The sequence below is a fragment of the Monodelphis domestica genome, chromosome X, assembly GCF_027887165.1.
Source record: "Monodelphis domestica isolate mMonDom1 chromosome X, mMonDom1.pri, whole genome shotgun sequence".
Taxonomy (NCBI): Eukaryota; Metazoa; Chordata; class Mammalia; order Didelphimorphia; family Didelphidae; genus Monodelphis; species Monodelphis domestica.
The window spans coordinates 27,530,196-27,551,365 of NC_077235.1; the positions used below are offsets into that span (position 1 = coordinate 27,530,196).

The window sequence follows — 21,170 nt, forward strand, 5'->3', positions numbered from 1 at the left end:
ATTGATCTGTGTCAGACGCAGTCTGGCTGGCATCAGTGATCTTGGCATTGGCCAAATGCAGCCTTGGGCACAATCTGCTGCCTTAACACTTCATTTTCTTAAGCCCCGTCCAATTCCAGCTCCCAATGTTAGTGGCCCATGCAAGCTAGCCACAGACAAGCTGGCATTGTGGAGTCCATGCCAGGAAGTCACCCCCCAGGAAAGAAAGCAGAGAGGATGGTAAGTGGAGCCAGCCAGTCTCCTCTATCACCTGATGGTTAGGGCTAAGACTAGTACTAGCTGAACCAATCCAGAGATCACCTGACTTGGATGAAACTTGCATCATTCCACACCTCTGGCTGGCATCACTCCCAGGCTACCAGACAAGTCATGTGCAAAGCTTTCAGAGGCAGCCTAGAAGCTGGAGACTTGAGAGCGTCAGGCAGCTGCCAGAATCAGTTGACATCTTGTGAGAAATCCTCTTGTCACAATATCTCCAAGTCCAACTTGGCAGCCACCGGGGCTAAGATCTGTCTCCAACACAAGAGCCCCCATTACCAGCAAAGACTACCTCAAGTTCTTCCCTCCAAAGTCAGACCAAAGCCGATGCCATCCCCAAGTCATGTGACTTTGAAAGCCTGACAGAAAAGCATCAGGTCAAAAGATCATGGACACTAGATAAGGAGGACGTTGTCCAGATATGGTCAATACATTGATTCGTTTTGTTAAACTATATTTCTTTGTAACAAGGAGGGTTCTCTAGTGGAGAGGGAGATTAATTGGGAAATAAAAATGATCTTTTAAAAAATGAGCATCACTTAAAATACCCTCAGTTTGAGTCCCAGCTTTGCCACATTCCAGCTATGTGACCTCCTCTGAGGTCCCTTCTGACTTGGAAATTCTGCTTAACCACTTAACCTCTCAGGGCCTCAGTTCCTCATCAACGAAAACCAGTAGAACTATAAAGTGTGAACTTCTTGAGGGTAACGGTTTTTTAAAAATATGCCAAGTACTTAGCACAATGCCCAGCACATAGTAGGTACTTAAACACTTGCTATTAGAGAGGAGTTGGACTAAATGATTTCTTTTTTTTTATTAAACCCTCACCTTACATCTTGGAGTCAATACTGTGTATTGGTTCCAAGGCAGAAAAGCAGTAAGGGCCAGGAAATGGAGGTTAAGTGACTTGCCCAGGGTCACACAGCTGGGAAGTGTCTAAGGCCAGATTTTAACCTAGGACCTCTCATCTCTAGGCCTGGTTCTCAATCCACTGAGCCACCCAGCTGCCCCCTAGACTAAATGATTTCTAAGGCTTCTTCAAACTTAAACATTTCCAAAAACCAAAAAGGGGTCACAGAGCTAGGTGTCACCAAAATGACTTCCACTTCTCTAGAAATTAAGCTTACCAAATTCTTTGCTCAAAATGATTTTGAGGTTGACAAGATAAGCAATTTGGGGGGGGGGGGTGAAGACTTGTGATTTCATTAAGGGCAGCCAGGTAGCACCTCAGTGGATATAGTGACAGACCTGAAGTTAGGAAAACCCAAGTTCAAATCTGATCTAAGACACTAGGTGTATGATCCTGGGCAAGTCACTTTACCCTGTTTGTCTCAGTTTCCTTGTCCTGTAAAATGAGCTGGAGAAGGAAATGGCAAACCACTCCAGTATCTTGGCCCAGTCACAAAGCTGGACATTACCAAAACGACTGAACAACAACAGCAGCAATAACATGATTTCATTAGTGCAAGGATTTCCCGATGAGGAAAGTTTCATCAATGATTATCTGCATCTGCTCTTGAATTTATGGTACTAGAGAGAAGTCCAGGGTATTAAGAGGCTAAGAGATATTCCCAGGGCTGCATAATCAGTATGTCTAAGGGGCAGGACTGAAAGCCAATGACCTCCTAACCCAGAATCTGGCCCAGTATTGGTATCTCATTTCATAGCTAGGAAAACTGAGACCAAGAGATGGGAAATGACTTGCCTAAGGCCAGGTAGCTAGAAAAAGCCAGAACTGAAAAAAATGAAAATTTTACCCAAATTAATTTATTTATTCAGTGTCATAAGCAATCAAACTACCAAAAATTTATTTTATAGAACTAGGAAAAAATAATAATGAAAATCATCTGGGAGAACAAAATGTCAAGAATATCAAGGGAATTAATGAAAAAATATGTGAAGAAAGGTGGCCTAGCAGTACCAGACCTAAAACTATATTAGAAAGCAGTAATCATCAAAACAATCTGGTACTGGCTAAGAAATAGAATAGAGGATCGATGGAATATAATATATGTATAATGTATATGTAAATATATATGTGAGTAAATGACTCTAGCAATTTAGAGTTTGATAAATCCATAGACCCCAGCTGTTTGGAAAAGAACTCACTATTTGACAAAAACTGCTAGGAAAACATTATTGTAGAAACTCGGTGTAGACCAATATACCCAGACCACCCTATATATACATATACATATATATACATAGGTATATTATAAAGGGTGATGCCATTAGCAAATTAGGAGAACATAGAATAATCTACCTGTCAGATCTATGGAGAAAGGAAGAATTTATGAACAAAAAAGAGATAGAAAAGCATTATGAGATATAAAATGAAAAAAATTGATTATATAAAATAGAAAAGTTTTTGTACAAACAAAGCCCATGCTTCAGCCAAGATTTTTAGAAGGAAACAACAAACTGGGGGAAGGGAGAATTTACAGCAAATTTCTCTGATAAAAGTCTCATTTCTCAAATATATAGTGAACTAAGCTAAATTTATAAGAACTCAAGTCATTCCTCAATTAATAAATGGTCAAAGGATATGAATAGGCAGTTTTCAGAAGAAATCAAAGCCGTCAATAACCATATCAACTGTTCTAAATCACTCTTAATTACAGAAATACAAATTATAACAACTCTGAGGCAACACTTCATACCTACCATACTGGCCAACTTGACAGTAAAAAGAAATGATAAATGTTGGAGGAGATGTGGCAAAATTGGGACACTCATGCATTTTGGTGGAGTTGCAAACTGATCTAATCATTCTAAAGGGCAATTTGAAACTATGCCCAAAGAGCTGTAAAACTGAATAACAATTATAATACCATTACTAGGTCAGTATCCCAAAGAGACAAAAAAGAGGAAAGGACCTATTTGTTAAAAATATATATTTATAGCCGCTCTTTCTGTGGGGCCAAAAATTGGAAATTGATAAAAATGTCCATCAATGAATGGGGAATGACTGAGTTGTGGTAGATGATGGTGATGGAATACTTTTGTGCTATAAGAAACGACGAGTGGAATGATTTCAAAACAGCTGGAAAGACCGACATGAACTGAAGCAGAGTGAAATAAGCAGAACCAGTAGAACATTGCATATAGTAATAGCAATATCGTATGATGATCAACTGTGACAGACTTAGCTACTCTCAGCAATACAATCATCTAGAACCCTCACCTTCTGTCTTAGAGTCAATACTGTCTATTGGTTCCAAGGCAGAAGAGTGATAAGGGCTAGGCAATGGGGGTCAAGTGACTTGCCCAGGGTCACACAGCTGGGAAGTGTCTGAGGCCAGATTTGAACCTAAAATGTCCTGTCTCTAGGCCTGGCTCTCAATCCACTGAGCCACCCAGCTGCCCCCCCCCATCCAGAACAATTTTGAAGGACATATGACAGAAAATGCTATCCACCACTTCTGAAGAAAGAACTGTTGGAATGCAGATCAAAGCATACTATTTTTGACTTTAGCTTATTTGGGTTTTATTTGGGGGTTTTAGTTTTATATGAATATTCTCTTATAACAATGACCAATATGGAAGTATGTTTTGCATGATAACACATGTATAACCCAGATCAAATTGCTTATTGTCTTCAGGAGGGAAGAGGGAAGAGATGGAGGAATACAATTTAGATCTTATAATTTTGGAAAATGTATATTGAAAATTGTTGCTGTGTGTAATTGGGAAAATAAAATGTATACTAAAAAAAAAAGAAAAGAGAAAGCCAGAGCTGGAATCTAAATCAAGGTCCTTAAATTCCAAAATCTGGAATCCTTTCCACCACACCGTGCCATTTTCTATTGAGGCACAAAAATGCCTGAAATATTGTAAGCACTTCATGAGTACTTGTAGACTTGACTCAATAAAGCGAATCATTAGAGTAGGAGTTCTTCCCCTTTTGGGGGTCATGTACCCTTCAAAAGCCTAGTAAAACCTAGGGAGCCCTTCTCAGAAGAATGTTTTTAAGTGCATAAAATAAAATATGTAGGATTACAAAGGAAAATAGTTGTATTTAAATACAATTATATAGACACACATATGTTATAAACATGTCCAAGTTCAGGGTCCCTAGGTTAAGAACCTCTGGACTAAAAAGATCCTTCATTGTTCTTCAGAACCCAGTCTCCAGCCTGCACAATAATGTCCAAGTAGGGCATTAAAAACTAATTACTAGCAGCATTATTTATTTCACTGTGGTCCTTGGCAGACTTATTTATCACAGGCTTCCTCTCAAGCTCTGCCAGTAGACATGGGCGTGAGTTTTAGAACTCAGATAAATCTAAATCATGTCCGTCCCAGGGGACCTGTCTTGTGCCTGTGACCCCACATCCCTGAGATGCTGCTCATTCTGTTTGTTTCATGGCAAAGAGAAATTCCATTTTGATGAAGGTCAGTAGCCAAAGGGTTAAATGTTATCTACCCTCAACACTGCTGTCCATGATAATGTGGGGGATTACTTGAAAATAAGGATCACAAATAAATAACTTGCATCATATATGTTGGACATGGGCATAAAGTACCAATTAATCGGATATAACAAAATTACTCTGTGTGTGTGTGTGTGTGTGTGTGTGTGTGTGTGGTGTGTAAATGGCCACACATTCTTCACAAAATACAATATATTGATAAGAATGTAATTAAGCCTTTATTGCTTGTGTAATTTAAAATGAAATTAATTGGCTAGCAAGTGAGCCTTGGTAAGCATTCTTCTTACAATCAATTTATATTTCATTAACATACAATACCTACTGTAATAGACTAAATAAAATAGTACTCCTATGGGGCATGAGACAAAGAGCTAATAAAAATGAATCTGCACTTTCTCTCAGGGATGCCTTTGCCTTTCCTAAAGTTTAAGATACCAGATTACAGGCATTGTCTTCCTTTCCATATTCACTGAGAGGTAATAATAATAATACTTAATCATAACAATGACTGGCACCTAAACTCCCTGGGCCTCAGTTTCCTCATCTGTAAAATTGGGGGGTTGAAAGGGATGACCGTTAAGGTCCCTTCCCCTCTAAATCTATGACCCTATTGTAAACATTAAGTCTGTGAGGTATGTGTTAGAAATAATATCAATGTTGTGCACATATGGTACAGGCTCAGAAAGAGTATGTAGCTTGTCCAAAGTGGCATAGCCAAGGAAGGGGACATAGTGGTAAAAGGCAGGGCAGAAAATGGTTGCTTATTCATTGATAGACAAATATTTTCCTGATAAAGAGCTCTCTTTGTTTTATTTAAACAAACGTATAAACTCTAGTTGAGGTGCCAAGTGACAGGTGAAGACCTCCAGTTCAGAAGGAATTTCAAGGTGAGGAGAGATCACTGTGGATTGGGGAGGCAGATCTGAACAGGAAGAGTCTTAAAAGGCAGGTAGAAGGGAAAGAGGAAGGTCTTCTATCCAGGGGAAATAGCAGGAGCATCTGTCAGAGAAGCCAGGGCCTGCTTCTCTTCCTTTGGCCTGCTCCATTTCTGTCCAGAGCACTGCCATCTTCTCAACTACTAGGGCTCAAAGCATTAGAATCAACTTTGGTCCAACTCTTGGGCTCAACTCACACATTGGGGCATCAAGTGCTTCCCACCTGACAATCCCAGATTCCCTGGCATCTGAGCACTCCTATTTACTGCCACTGTAGCCACACTAGCTCTGGACCTCTGGGCCTCTGGGCCTCCTCGCTGGACGACACATCCACACTCCACATTGCTACTACATTCACCTGAAAGCATTGAAAGAATGCTGGGCCTAGAATCAGGAAAGCCCTGGATCTCAGATTCCCCTCCTCATATTCTTCCGTCTCTGACAAATGCTCATCTAGCCACTGCCTGGCGCTTTGAGTATGTGATCACAGTGAGTTATGTGACCTCAAAGTCCTCATCTGGGATGATGTCACTTCACTGGCAGGATCCTTAAAGAGATCACACAACATCATGCATATAGAGTTCCTTGGAAATATTAACAGTACTACGATCTTTTTAGAGTAACCCTTGGATCCATGTTACTCCCATACTCTAAAACTTTCAGCATCTTCCCGTTGCCTACCAAATAAAGTTCAAATTCCCTGACATGGCATTAAAGTCCTTCTTTGGTCTGCCTCAGCCTGTCTTGCCTATCGGATCTCCCACTGCCTCTTTTCATGGTTTCTAGACCCTAGTCAAAGTGAACTCTATCTTCAAAAATGTGAAAATGTGGGAAGGAAGGAAGGAAGGAAGGAAGGAAGGAAGGAAGGAAGGAAGGAAGGAAGGAAGGAAGGAAGGAAGGAAGGAAGGAAGGAAGGAAGGAAGGAAGGAAGGAAGGAAGGAAGGAAGGAAGGAAGGAAGGAAGGAAGGAAGGAAGGAAGGAAGGAAGGAAGGAAGGAAGGGGGAGGATGGGAGGGAGGGAGGAAGGAAGGAAGGAAGGGAGGGAGGAAGGGAGGGAGGGGGGAGGATGGGAGGGAGGGAGGAAGGAAGGAAGGAAGGGAGGGAGGAGGGGAGGGAGGGAGGAGGGGAGAGAGGGAGGAAGGAAGGGAGGGAGGAAGGGAGGAAGGAAGGGAGGAAGGAAGGGAGGGAGGGAGGAAAACTCAACTGCTGTTAAGTCATTTTTTGATTTTTTTAATAATGAAGGGCTTTTAATAATGATCAAAAGATTACAATCCAGGTTCCTCCACATCACCTTGCTAGAGGTTTCCTTGTCATTTTCTAAAAATCGCGATTTCATCTTCGTTCAGCGAGGCATGCATATGACAGACTATACTAAATCTAGGAAGTCATTCTGTTTTTCTTTATTTTCCCCTTTTGAAATCTATTTTGAAAGATGTTACAAGCTCTAGTAACAAGTGTTGTGGGGTGAGTAAATTTAAATTGGAAAGAGATAACTTAAATAATACTAAAGGATGTGGTATGATAGAGCAAATGATGTAATTAATTGGTTCTTCAGCATTTTCAGGATCTTAATAAACTGCCTTTGACATCTAGGCCAAAAGAAGGAATGCAATAATATCTCCCTGAGCAATCTCCTCTACTTGGAAACTCTTTGTGATCAACAAACATTTATTTAAGGGCCCAGCAGATATAGGATCCAGGGCTAAACCCTGTGAGAGTTACACCAGCATAAATAGGGCTCAGTTCTTGCTGTCAAGGCATTCCAAAGCTAGAGAAGGATCAAAGGTATGGGACATCATGCTCTGATCTTATCCTGAACAGCGAAACTGGGACTCAGTGAGGCTAAATGATTGCCTAAGTACTCACTGAGATAAGGCATGTACACAGAGGATTCCAAGACAAAAGAAATGGGACCAGTTCATAAGAGAAGTACAAACAAGTGTCACGAGAATTCCTAAGAAGAGATCAGATCATTTCTGACTAAGGGGCTGATGGAGAAAAGGGAAGTGGGAGGGGAAGAGCTAACTTTGGGACCCAGGTGCATGTATTCACAGTGAAGTCCTGTGGAGATGTCACTGAACCTCCCTGTGGATAAGCTGGGTACATCAAGAATCGAGACAGCAAAACTGCTGGAATGGAAAACAGGAAAAAAATAATAAAGGAGAAAACTGAAACGAAGTTCCAGATAACTAACTCTGAGAAACCAGAGGGATAGGGGAAAGGGAAAAACAAATTCAGCTGAGCATTTTGAATGCTGAGTTCATTCTCATGGAGCCAGAAACCAAGCCAAAAGGAATGACAGTTGATCAGGGCTCTGGGAGTTTGGGCCTTTACCTGAGAAAAGCCTATGACTATGGGAAATGACTGTTAATAACTCAAGGATTAAAGGCCAACTTTGCTCTCAAGTCCATATGCACTCAAAACCCTACTCTCAGTCTGGAAATACAAGTCTCCCCCAAGCTTCTCTTGACATCTGTCAAGCTTCCATGGAGTGGGCACAAGAGCCCGGCTAAGAGCCATGGTGGCCCCACACCTGATCAGAGAGGAAGTCCTCATAATTACCTCTATAGGACTTCAGATGGCAAGTATGGAATCATTTGCCCCCAGACAGCCTTACCAAAGGAAACTGAGCACAGTAGCCACGCACAGCTGTACATGCTGCAGCCTGGTTCCCCAGCCAGTGATGGAGCCCAGAAAATGGCTCCTGAGGAACAGAAAGGGCACTATGACCTGGGGTGAACCAAAATGAGCTTCAGACCAGCTAGGAGAAGAAAGTTCAATTTGCCTTTACGTGCTGTTTCCAGCTGGTTTCGATCATAGCAACAAGTGAAATTATTCAAGTGGGTTTTTAACTTTCAAGACAACTTAATGCCTATATGAGGATTCAGCCACAGAATGCTCATAATGCCCCCAAGCTTTGATTGTCTTTACTGATTCTATGAGAAACTGGGGCTCTGAGTACGTAAAAATTCTGGTTAACTGTGAGCTAGCCTGGAATGCCTCCAAAATCCAGAATCTTAGATCTGGATGGATTCTTCAAGGTCATATCCTCCAACTTTCTGTCTGCCTGCCACAAGGACCTCTTCTGCCACATTCCTGACAAACAGCTATCCCGGCTCTGCCTGAACACAGCCAAGTGACCCGAGTGGGCTTCATCACCTTCTAGTTGATATCCATGACATTTTATCTTCTCCTTTGGGTTCAGATCTGTCATATGATCTGCATGAGGAACTCCCAGGGCAGATGGTGCTTCCCATGGTATAACTAGGCAACTCATCTGCAACTGAAATTCTTAGATATTTGCCTGGGACCTGGAAGTTTAAGTGACTTGACCATGGTTACAGAACTGGCCGGTGTTAGATGTAGGACTTGAACTCAACTCAGATATTTAGTGACAGCATGGCAGAACCTCAGTTACAATTCTAAACACAAATTCTGATTGTTTAGGACCACAGATGAAGATGGAGATAAAATACACAATTACAAAGGACAATTATATTGAAATGTAGTTATCAAACTATAAAAATTGAAAAGGAAAGGGATACTGGGGGCGGGGGAAGCTCATTCAAGATATCTTCCTGGATGGGCCTCTCTTTTAGAACCTTGTAGACTGTCCGGGAAAGGTCAGGCCAAAGCATGAGAGCACCAGGAAATGGTCTCTATAGAAATTATTACACTTGGGATCCAAGTTGTATAGCACACAGCATTTTCTCCTCATAGTGTTCCCAACTAGGCCTCTGCTGAATATAAACAAGGGAGAGAAGTGTCATGTTCCATAAAGAAGTAGCAAACATTGCCTTGGAGACTAGAGCTCCAAACAAAGGTTTTTGTTTGCTCATCCAGAGCCCCTGAACTATGGTATTGACTCAGCTCATAAGCAGAAAGAGGGACAAATAAGCAGCGACGGATCAGGGGATTTTAAGATCATAGCTTTAGAACTAGAATGGATCTTAGAGGCCATCAAATCCATTCTGCAGATGATGAAACTGAGGCAAAGAGAAATTCAATGACTTGTTTAGGGTCACACAAGGAAATGACTGGAGTGGATTAGTAGATACACCCAATATATTAGCACTATATTAGTAAGCAAGAAGCTGGGAAAAAATAAATGCCCATAGATTGGAGAATGACTAAACAGATAATGGTACCTGAACATAATGGGATGTTACCATACTATAAGAAATAATAATGATTGTTATGAAATACATAAAAGCACCAGAAGACTCATATGAACTGATGTAAAGTGAAACAGACAGAACCTGGAAAGCAATATATCTAATGACTATTGGCAATTTAAAGAAAATAACAACAAAACCAGTGAAAGTGTTGTGAAATTATAAAGCTCAAACAAGGTCCTAAAGAAGAGATCTGAGAAGATATATTTCTTTCTTCTTTGCAGATGTAGAGGACTTATGGGCATGGAACACTGAAGAAATTCTGCCTTTTTTCTAAGTGTTGGTTATTTATATTAAATTGGGTTTTTTAATTTTTTTCAGTTATAAGGGATGGCTCTCTGAGAGAAATTTACTGAAAAATATTAAGTGATAGGAAAACAAAAGCTTTCAATAAAATCCATTACAAATTTTTTTAAATCTTACATCCAATTTTTGGCATTTGCTTATTATAATCTTTATCAATTTAGAGGCAGTTGGGACCTTAGAGACATCTGATTTAACCTTTTACTATAACAGAAACTAAATGCTTTGGTCAAGGTCACATAGTTAGGAAACAATTGATTGAGAGTTCCAACCTGGGGCCTGATTCCAAATTGAGCATGTTTTCCCTGGTTCTCTACTTCTCTCTTTTACCTGGTATAATTTTTACCCCAGAAGTACTCAGCCCCAGACAATACTCAGTGTGACTTGCCACCTTACCTGAAGCAATAAGGAAGATCCCACCAAATTTATAAAGTCGAGCGTTAACAAAAGGTGCCCCACACACCAGGAGGAATACACCCACCAGGCTGGCAGAAACACCTAGCACGATGAAAACGGTCCAGAATCCTCGGTACACTAAGACAAATGAAAGAACAAAACACCATGAATTCAGGATGCAGAAGGCCATGACCATCTACTGAATCAAACTTGAACTCTAGCAGCAAGCCAGTGCAATGTAGCCACAGATACAGCGCTGGCAGCATCTAGGCATGATTTTTTCAGTACTTTGTTTTACCTTGTTTCCTTCCCTCTCCTATCACCAAATAAATCTGGATTGCATAATTGATTTAGTGTTATCCTAAAATCTTTTTTTTTCCAAACTCACCCTTATGTACACCAGATGGAGACTCCCCAACCCTAAGAAATTATTTCAACAAACTCAATCTCTAACAAGTTCAAATACTCAGCAATGGATTTTTTTTTCCATAAAGAGATTCCCTTCTCAGGTAATAATTATACCTTTCATTTGTATGCCATTTCGAACCCTAACCCCAGAGATCCAAAGTTAAATCGAGCACTGATGATATGATCATGAATAGAGGTCAATCCTATTTCCTTCTCAAATAAATTTGCTCTTTCAGGCAAATGTAGACTTTGAATCCTGAATCACCATTGGAGGCATTTGGGGCTGCCCTTGACATTCCAGAGGTAGATGTGACCAGGGAATTCTATCCCTCTGCCTCATCACTTCTAGTGTTCCACTAAGACCACAAGCTAGTCTACAATTTTCTTCCTCTTTTGTATTTGCCAAGCCAGATGTTGGAGACTGTGTTTCAATACAAGAAATGACGTATAGAGAAGGTTTCAAAGAAGGTTCAAATCCACTCATACCTAGGGCTAGAATTGAATCGATCATAAACATCATAATATTCTGCGTTATGATGGCATATGACACATTTTCAAAACACTTTACCAAATCTTATCCCCTATCCCACCCCTAAAAAAACCAATGCACTCTGCTTTACTATCCAGAACCAAGGCCTTAGTGATCTATTTCATATCTAGGACCATTCTCTCTTTCTAAAAAGATTTCCCATTACTTACTCTCATACCCTCTATTTTCTACACAAATTGGCCTCTGTGCCATTCCCTATATTTGGCATTGTATTTCTGGGTCCTGCCCCTGGGCCTTTCTAAGATTGCTCCCTATGCCTGGAAGCTCTCCCTGGTCAATTTGATCTCTTGGAATTTCTAGTTCCCTACAAGGCTCAACTCAGTTGCCACCCCTTAGGCAAAGCTTTCCCTGAGCTCCGATTATTAGTGTTTCCCTGCAAAAATTTTGTTACATATGTGTGTATGTGTGTGTGTGTGTGTGTGTGTATACACACGGATAGGTGGAGATGTTTCTCAGCATCCATAAAGCCACCAGAAGATGACATTCGGTGTCATCATTGGCCAAGGACCTTGCATTTTTGTTCTTATCAATAGGATTTTTCTTGGTACCTTTTCTACTTTCTTCTTAAGCATATTGCACCTACTCTGAGCACATTTCACAGCATCTAAGGGAAAGTATGCTGCATTCCACACACTCCAGTCAATCTGGAACCTCATCAATGTAGACACTCCCTCCAGTGATGCAAATCAGGTCCATCATGCATGCTCATCCTGTGCCATCCGTGCTCTTATCTTTCTACAATTCCCCAAGACAGGACCAAGCCCCCACAGCCCATTCATTGGTTGATGGGTAAAGATCTCACATTAAGAAAACCAAAATCAAAGTGAATGGTTAAAGGTAGATTCAAGATGGTGAGATTCACTGTCTTCTTTCTCCTTCCTAGTCCAGGTTCTGGCAATTTCAAATATTTTGGAAAGGCCTTGAGTACAGTCCCAGTGACACAGTGAGTCTGCTTTCCAAGGCCCTACTTAGCTTAGCCTAGTTAAGTATGGAGAGGCTTACAGAAGAGGGCCAGCCTTGGAAATGAATCCTCTGCCCATGGAAACTCCCGAAACAAACCCCCCAAAAGACAAACTACCCCCCAATCTGGAATAGCGAGGATGGCAGAGTGAGAGTACAAGGGACAGAGGTAGGATTCTCACCTTGTATACCAGAAGGATCTCTAGCATCCATTAGTGGGGAATGTGTTTGGAATAATTTTCCTTGGGCCAGGAATGAGTTCACACACTCACTGCCACATATCTTTTAAGTGGCTTAGAAGAATCCACAAACACAAAGCAAAGCCAATTGGCCTGTCCAAGCATTCAAACTGAGGATTTTGATTTGGTAGTTCTGTGCGCCAGTCCATCAGGACAACAGGCTTTGGATTGTACCTTGTACACAACCTATTTCTATTCTATTCTAGCTGTACTAGAATAATAGTAAATAATACTATACTAGCATGATGAGACCATGTACAAAAGCCAGGGTGGAGAAGAGGAAGCATGAGGCCTAAACGCCCTTTTCCTAACTCACCTGCAGTCGCATCATAAGAAGGATGTGGTAAAGGTCCCAGAGCAATGGGCATAGGAAAGAGATAACCGGAGCGGCAGTGCTTGGTATGAGGTTGGTTAGCTACAAAAAAACAAAAAAAGACAAAATGATTCAAATCTAGAAAGCATCCAATCCCACAAAACTTAAGCCTCTGCAAATTATACTCAAAACAATTTCTAAACCCTCACCTTCTGTCTTGGAATCAATATTGTGTATTGATTCCAAGGCAGAAGAGTGGTAAGGGCTAGGCAATGGGGGTCAAGTGACTTGCCCAGGGTCACACAGCTGGGAAGTATGTGAGACCAGATTTGAACCTAGGACCTCCCATCTCTAGGCCTGGCTCTCAATCCACTGAGCTACCCAGCTGCCCCATCAAAACAACTTTTAATAAGATAGTCAGGTCCTGACTATAGAGACAATGAGGTAAAGTGCCCTGGGTTTGCAGTCAGGAGGACATGGATTCAAATCTTACCTCTGACACTTACTAGCAAATCACATCACCTCTATGTGTCTCAAGCAACTCTGCAGCACTATTTGTGCAATCTGCATTAGTGGAGGGGGTTCTCAAACCCAGAGTTCTTTTTGTCCATTTGTGTAACTAGAAGCTGGAAAGACACTTCAGGGAACAGAGTAACATAGTCACCCGTGGTTACCCATCCTCATGGAGGAAAGCAATGACATTAAGGTTCAGAACTAAATAGCTTCTAAAGAAGTCCCCAAAGCCAGTGCTCCAGATCAGCCATGAAATCCAGTGGGACGTGTTCACTGTTCATTTATCTTGCAACCAAGATAAGAGCCAACTCAACAGATCAGGGGATGAGGTGGCACACTCCAAATGGGACCCACAATCACATAATGTGTGCCAAACCATCTGGAAGGGAACTGAGTCACTGGATACTAGAGTGAGTGTCCAGTGTCAGCAGCAATGATGAGGGACATGAACACTAGAGAAGCTTTGAGTGATTAATGACACTGCTGTAATTGCTCATTAATGACAGGCACTTCTTTTCCAATGTTCCCTAGTTAAGAGGAGAACATCAGAATAAGTGGGCATTTGTCCCTCCCCGAGTGTTTCTGGAACTCTTAATGAATTGATTATCATCAGTACAAGAGGATCAAAATAATTGGTCTTAATATGCTTCTATTCTAATCAATGTCAAAGGAGGGAACAAGGGGTTGCCAGTTCTCTAGAGAAGTGTACAATGAAAGGTGTGGACCTTCAGGCTCCCTTCCTCTCACCTATGACTCTTCATGTGAACATAAGCCACCAAGTTGGCTGCCCAGGTTTGACCCACACCTGAAAAAGAGGCTTTCAGGAGGTCTGGCCCTCCTATGTGAAACATTTCTCGCAACAACACTGTCATTTCACACACTTGCATTTGAAACTGACTTCAGCCTCCATGCTTCCTTCTCCATACCCCCAAAAGGTGCCAAGTCCTTAAGAGTCTTCCTTCCTACTGTCTTTTGCATTTAGCCCATGTCACTAACTGGTTTCTTGGTCTCTCTTTCTTTTAGCCCATCCCCAGGAAGATTATTCTTCCTAAAACATCTCTTTTATCAGTCATACCCCTGATCAGGCCTCCAAGTCACACCATAGAAGGGCAGGCTGAAATAAGTGAGGGTATTTAGCCTAGAAAAGAGAGGGCCCAGAGGACATGTATCTGAAGGGCTGTCATGGACAAGAAGGATTAGACTGGTTTGCTTTGGCCATAGAGAACATAATGAGGAACAGAGGATAGAAATCATGAGGAAGCCAAATTATAGTTGTTCCCAAATATGATGGGCCATCTTGAGGTGTTCCTCTTTATTGGTTGACCACTTAGCAAGGGCAATGGATATTATGTTTCAGGAATAGGTTGGACTAGAAGGCCTCCAAAGTCTCTTTCAATTCTGTGATTCTACTCAAAAGTCTTCAATGGATCCCTATGGCCTACAAGATAATGTCTCATAAAGATAAAGTCTCATTCATTAGATTGGCATTCAAGGCTCTCCATAGTTTGGTCCCAACTTGTCTTTCCAACCTAGCGTCCTATTACTCCCTAATATAAAATCTCTACTTTAACTAAACAGATCGATTTACTGTCCTCCAAACACCTTGGTATCTTTTCTCACACCTTGGAATTCAAATCAATCCAAGGCCCCCCCCCGAAAAGCTCTGCCCTAGCAAGTCCCCTCTCACTGACACTCCCCATTCCTCCACCTCCCCTATGCCTGCTCTCCTCTCCTTCGCCAAGTCTTCCTGTGAATTTCCATAACTGGCTGCCAATGCCTCTGATATCCTCTTCTTGGATTGTTTCACTTTTTATGTATACACAGCTTGGATACAAACTAGACTGCAAATGTATTCTACTCCTTATGCTCCCCTGGATTCCCCTCAGCCTAGTAGAATCCTGGCCACACAATAGCTAACAAATATCATTGGACAATAGACTTAAAATGAGAAGGGATTTTATTTTACAGTCAAGGAAACTAAGGCTAAGATGTAAAGGACTTAAACTCAATGTGTTCAAAATTGAATTTATTATCTTCTCTTACATTCCAAAACCTCCCTTCTTCCAAACTTCCCTACGACTATTAAAGGCACCATCATCTTCCTAATCATCATTTTCACTCACATCATCTATTAAACTAGTTGCCAAGTGTCTTCTATTCCACCTTCACACTATTTCTCACATACATCCCTTTCTCTCCTCAATTCTAGTTCAACCTCTCATCTCTATTCACCTGAACTATTAAAATGGCTCCTAAATGTCTAACGCTCTCCCCCGTCCAATCTATCTTCCACTTAGCTGGCAAAGAGATTTTCCTGAAGTGGATGTCTGACCAGGTCACGCCCAAGCTTCCTAAATATCACTGACCCCCTTTCTTCTAAGATCAAATATACACTTCTCTGTTACTCTGTTACATCCCTCCATCTACATCTAGGCACACTGGCATACTTGCTATTCTTCACATAATATGCCCCATCTTCCAACTGCCTTTGCACTGACTGTCCCCTAGTCTTGGAATGTTCTTTCTCCTCAATTCTGCCCCTTAAAAATCCCTGGCTTCATGCTCTTTGTGGTGGCAAAAAAAAATTGGCAAATGAGGGGATGCCCTTCAATTGGGGAATGGCTGAACAAATTGTGGTATATGTTGGTGATGGAATACTACTGTGCTCAAAGGAATGATGAACTGGAGGAATTCCATGTGAACTGGAATGACCTCCAGGAAGTGATGCAGAGCGAAAGGAGCAGAACCAGGAAAACACTGTACACAGAGACCGATACATTATGGCAAAATTGAATGTAATGGACTTCTCTACTAACAGCAATGCAATGATCCAGGACAATTCTGAGGGACTCATGAGAAAGAACACTCTCCACATCCAGAGAAAGAACTGTGGAACCAGAAACCCAGAAGGAAAACAACTGCTTGATCACATGGGTCAATGGAGATATGATTGGGGAAGTAGACTCTAAATGGATCACTCTATTACAAATACTAATATGGAAATAGGTCTTGATCAATGACACATGTAAAACCCAGTGGAATTGTACATTGGCTATGGGGGTGGGGGGGAGGAGAACATGAATCATGTAACCATGGAAAAATTTTCTAATCAATAAAATAAAATTAATACTAAAAAATCCCTGGCTTCCCTCAAGATTCAGCTCAAATGCTACCTGTCAGAGATCGACCAGTAGATACTAGGTATCTACTCAGTATATATCATGTATGTAGTGATTTCTATACAAGTTTTCTCATTAGAATGAAAGCTCCAGGAAGGCAGGGAATATTCTTTTGTTTTTATTTTTCAATCTCTGTGATTAGCACAAGGATTCTCAACCTTTTATTGTGCCATGGATCCCTCTGGCAGTTTGATGAAATCTCCTCAGAAAAATGTTCTTGAATGTATAAAATAAAATGCATAGGATTCCGAAGGAAACCAATTATATTGAAATAAAGACATATTTCATTCCCCATCCAAGTTCAGGAACCCTCTAGAATCTGTCCATGGTGCAAAGGATCTAGTAACCTTAGTTTAAGAATCTTTGGCTTAACCCACTGCCTAGCATATAGTAAGTGTTTAATAAATGCTTACTGATTAGTTAATGGATGAGTTTTATAGGTTATAAGATCATTAATCTGGAGATAGAAGGACTTTTCAAGATCATCTAGTTCAACCCACTCATTTGACCATTAAGGGCACTAAGGCCAATAGAAGTTAAGTGACTTGCCCAAAGATCACACAGGTAGTGAGACGCCAAACCAGAATTTGATCTTCTGATTAATCCAAATGGCCATAGGCCCTCTAGAGAAACTGGTGAATGAAAACAGAGTGATATTCTTTGAGCACAGGCTTCTTAGAACTCGGGCTCAGCCCTTGTGTTCACTATCCTCCAATATATATAATCCCCATATAACAGAGCTTCCCAGAAGCCAGCCTCAGTCCTCCACACTACTACACAAACAAGTTTTTCTCAGTTGTACTCACTGAACCAGAATTTCCAGACGTCCCCTTGGGTTCCCTCTCCTGAGAACCAGCATCTCCAGAAGAAGCCTTCATGGTGGAATGTGAGGACACCTCTTGAGGATTCTCCAGAAACACCTTCCTGTGAGAAACAAAATATAGGAATATTTGAAGTTCTGGCCCCACCAAAGGAAAGGCCAACTTGGACATGGAATTTTCATGCTAGTGGAAAGGCTGCTTTAGCTTTCCAGGAAATGGGGAGCAAACTAAATGCACGGGACCAGGTCCAGAGTGTACCCTGAATCACAAGATTCAGAGCAGGAAGGAACCTAAGAAATCACGCAGGAGAGGTAGGTTCAGCGGGAAGTAGCGCCCTCAAGTTCTCAGAGTAGGGCCAGGATTTAAACGGAGGTCTTCTAACTACAGACCACACTCAAGTGGCAGTTAAGAGCTTGATGTCAACTGAGAAAGTAGTCTCTAGTGAACAGCCCCCAGGCATCTGGACAGGGCCCTCTGCTGGTTAGCCTTTTTAGAGATGACTGAGACAAAGGTGAGAGGCTTAGGGAAGGCATGTTCATCAAATGTGCAGATATCACCTAACTAGGAAGGACAGCTAACATATAGGACAAGAGGGTCTGGATCCAAAACGATCTTGACATATTGGAACAGTGGGCAAGAGTAAATAGGATAAAAATTAAAAGGTTAAGTACAGAGTCTTACGCTTGGCCTAAAAAACAATCAACTTGACAAGTACAACCCAATGGAAGTATGGCAAGAGAGAGATGCTAAAATGAAGTGCAAGGTTAATAAGAGTCAGTAATAAACTATGGCAGCCCCCAAGCTCTGGTCCTTTAGCCTCACCTTGGCCCAAGTACATTGAGAGCATGGTGAACTATTAGGAATGTTGCATTTGGAGAAGGGCATTGATAAACTGGAGGAGATCCAGGTGAGGGCAATATCCTGAGATCATAACAGAGGAAGATACTAAGGAGGAATACGGCTATGTAGGGTGTTTGCATTGAGAAGAAAAGACCAGGGGTAGAGTTAAGAGGCAAAAGGAGGGACACGATGCCATCAAACTTGTTGTATAGAAGAGGGGTTACATATGGGTTTTTTCAGCCCCAGAGTGAAAAACTAGGATATCTGGAGGGGGTCGGAGTGGGAAAGTTGCAGAAAAATTCCCTAAGAGTTGGAGTAGCCCAAAGGTGGAAAGAGTTTCCTCAGGAGATAGTGACTGAGTGAGTACTCCTTCGTTAAAAGCTGGATGACCACTATCAGGGATGGATGTTACAGCTAGGAGGGTTGTTCAGGTGTGCTTTGGCCCAGATGGCCCAAAGGTCTCTTCCAAAGCTGAGATTCTGTGACTAAGTCAAGAAACATTTGTCAATTGACTAATTTACAAAGACATAAATAGTAGGTGGAAGTGGCAAACAGTATTTGGTTTAATGTGTTTTAACAATACAATGGTTTAACCCCTTGTTAACCAGAAACAATTAGTTCCCTAAAACACTCTTATCAAACTGAGATATTAATTTGTTTTACTATTCTTCCCCATTATCAACTCAAATTTATATATTTTGTTAAGTCTATATCAGAAAACCATGTGGATATAAGCTTTCAGTTTAACTTACCACAATGTCCCAGTCCTACTAATAAACATCTTGCAAACCTCTGTGAAACCATCTGTCCTGCTAGGTCTCTATGGTCATACAATGGGCAGAGATCCAGGAATCCCCTGGTCTCTTGATGCACAGTCCTCATCATTTGGGCAGAACAGTTCCAGGTGAGTCTGCTGCATGGAAAAATGGGTAGCCAGTGTGGATTGGCAGCTTGTTTTTCCAAGTGCCTTGGCAAGGACAGCCGCGGCTGAATAAAAGGCTGGATTGTGAGGGACTAGGAGGAGGGAGGTAAGACTGGATTAGTGTCAAGTCTGAATTAGGGATTTATTTTTCATTAAAACGAAGGTTCATTACTGTAATTCACCTAGTTGCTGACTTCTAAAAACAAGTTACATACTCGAAATGAGATCTCTTTGAGAGAAAGAGTGTGTGTGTGTGTGTGTGTGTGAGAGAGAGAGAGAGAGAGAGAGAGAGAGAGAGAGAGAGAGAGAGAGAGAGAGAGAGAGAGAGAGAGAGAGAGAGAGGCTATTCTCTCTCTATTAAACAAATATGGTGTATACATAAAGTGCTCCATAAGGATACATGTTAACTTCAGAGACTAAAAGAGTTTTCCCCAGCAAAGGATTCCACCATTCTGTGTGGATTCCCTGGAATGCCTCTTGGAGCACACTGATAGTCTCCAACTAGAGACCAGGGATAAACAACCTTTCATGGCATTATCTGCCTAGCATTAGCGTTCCAGGTTTGTCAGGAAAGCCCACCCTCCCCACCCACTCTGCCCTAAAATATCTCCCCTACTCAGTTTGCTTCCACCTGGAAGTCTACAATTAGAGGGGCTGATATCAGGTCATGTTGGTTCAAAGGACCTGAGTTCTGGAGCTGACAAGGACCTCAGAAACTATCTAGTCCAACCCTCTTCATTTCATAAATGAGGAACCCACAGAGGGGAAGTGACTTGGTCGAGGTCAAGGGTAGCAAGTAAGAGAAACAGGGTCTGAACTTGGGTCCACCATCTCCAAATCTACTGTTCTTTCCATTTTGCCACACTGAGCTTTGATCCTAATTAAGTACAAATAAATACTGCAGGGAAGCAACAACACACAATATTTCATCAGTTGTGGATGCTTCAGTATGAATAAGTTCATTAGCTTCTTCCTTAGAAATGGGTTTCTAGTAGAGGCAAGAGAGAAAGGACCTTGCTTGACCGGACCTCTTGCTTGAGGGAACAAGGCGGGAGGGTAACAGAAAGATCTCACTGATGGGAAAAAGGGAAACCAGAGACAGCAGAGACAGTGATTTTGACTACTAATTTCTCTGAGGACCAAGACTATGACCCTTCTGGGTAAGGTAGGGCCAGTAAGCTTCCTTTTTGACTGAGTACAAGAGAACAGCTCTCCCACCCACAAGAAGGAAGAACATGGTGCCATTCAAGCTGGTCACAGAGATATGTACCCAAATGTACATGACAATAGCCTTGACTTTGCTTGTTGTTCATCCAGACCCATGATTTTATCACTGTGGTCACCTCCTGATGTGAAGCTACCTTTAGAGATCCAACCAGCAACTAAACGAAGACAAAGAGATGGAGTCTGAGGGAACTATCCAACGCACTGTGAGGTTCAGATGAAGGTGAGCATGTCCCAGAGGCAGGCCCTAAACCCAGTTCCTGGTGACTGAGATGTCCTCTTACGCCATGATGCTTTTCTAAGCATGCCTCAGAACACTACTAAACGAGCATCATGACACTATTGAGAGTCCCTGCAGTTAGTTTAAACCAAACAAAGGCTGCTTTCAGAGGGCCCGGTAGAGAAAACTTTCCCTCAGAGACTAATTCTAGAAACCATTTCCTTAGTGAATGAATGGAATGTTTGGATCTATTTTGCTCTGTAAGCCTTTCTGGACACTGGTCTTGCCAAATTCCTCAAGCACATAAATCCTTAATCTAGTTATGACTTAAGGTATAGAGCTGAGGTAGAAGCCTTTTGGTGGAACGGTGATGGGACCAGCCCTTGAATCAGGCTAAACTGAGTTCAAGGCAAGGCTTGCCTCTAACACAGACCCGCAATGTGGTCCTAGACATGTCACCTACCTTCTCAATGCCCCAGTCA

The 21,170-nt window shown here is 41.7% G+C and overlaps 1 protein-coding gene across 6 annotated transcripts in view; it reads right to left on the reverse strand.

Annotated features, from left to right (window-relative positions):
* LOC103102905 (sodium/hydrogen exchanger 2-like) overlaps positions 1–21,170 on the reverse strand; it is a 163,985-nt gene that overhangs the window by 9,912 nt on the left and 132,903 nt on the right. For all 6 annotated transcript variants that reach the window (XM_056809542.1, XM_056809544.1, XM_056809545.1 and 3 more), the window contains 3 exons: positions 17,468–17,585; positions 12,973–13,071; positions 10,500–10,637 (listed from right to left, as the gene is read on the reverse strand). The gene's annotated coding sequence lies outside the window, so the exon portion shown is untranslated. The remainder of the gene's footprint in view (positions 1–10,499; positions 10,638–12,972; positions 13,072–17,467; positions 17,586–21,170) is intronic.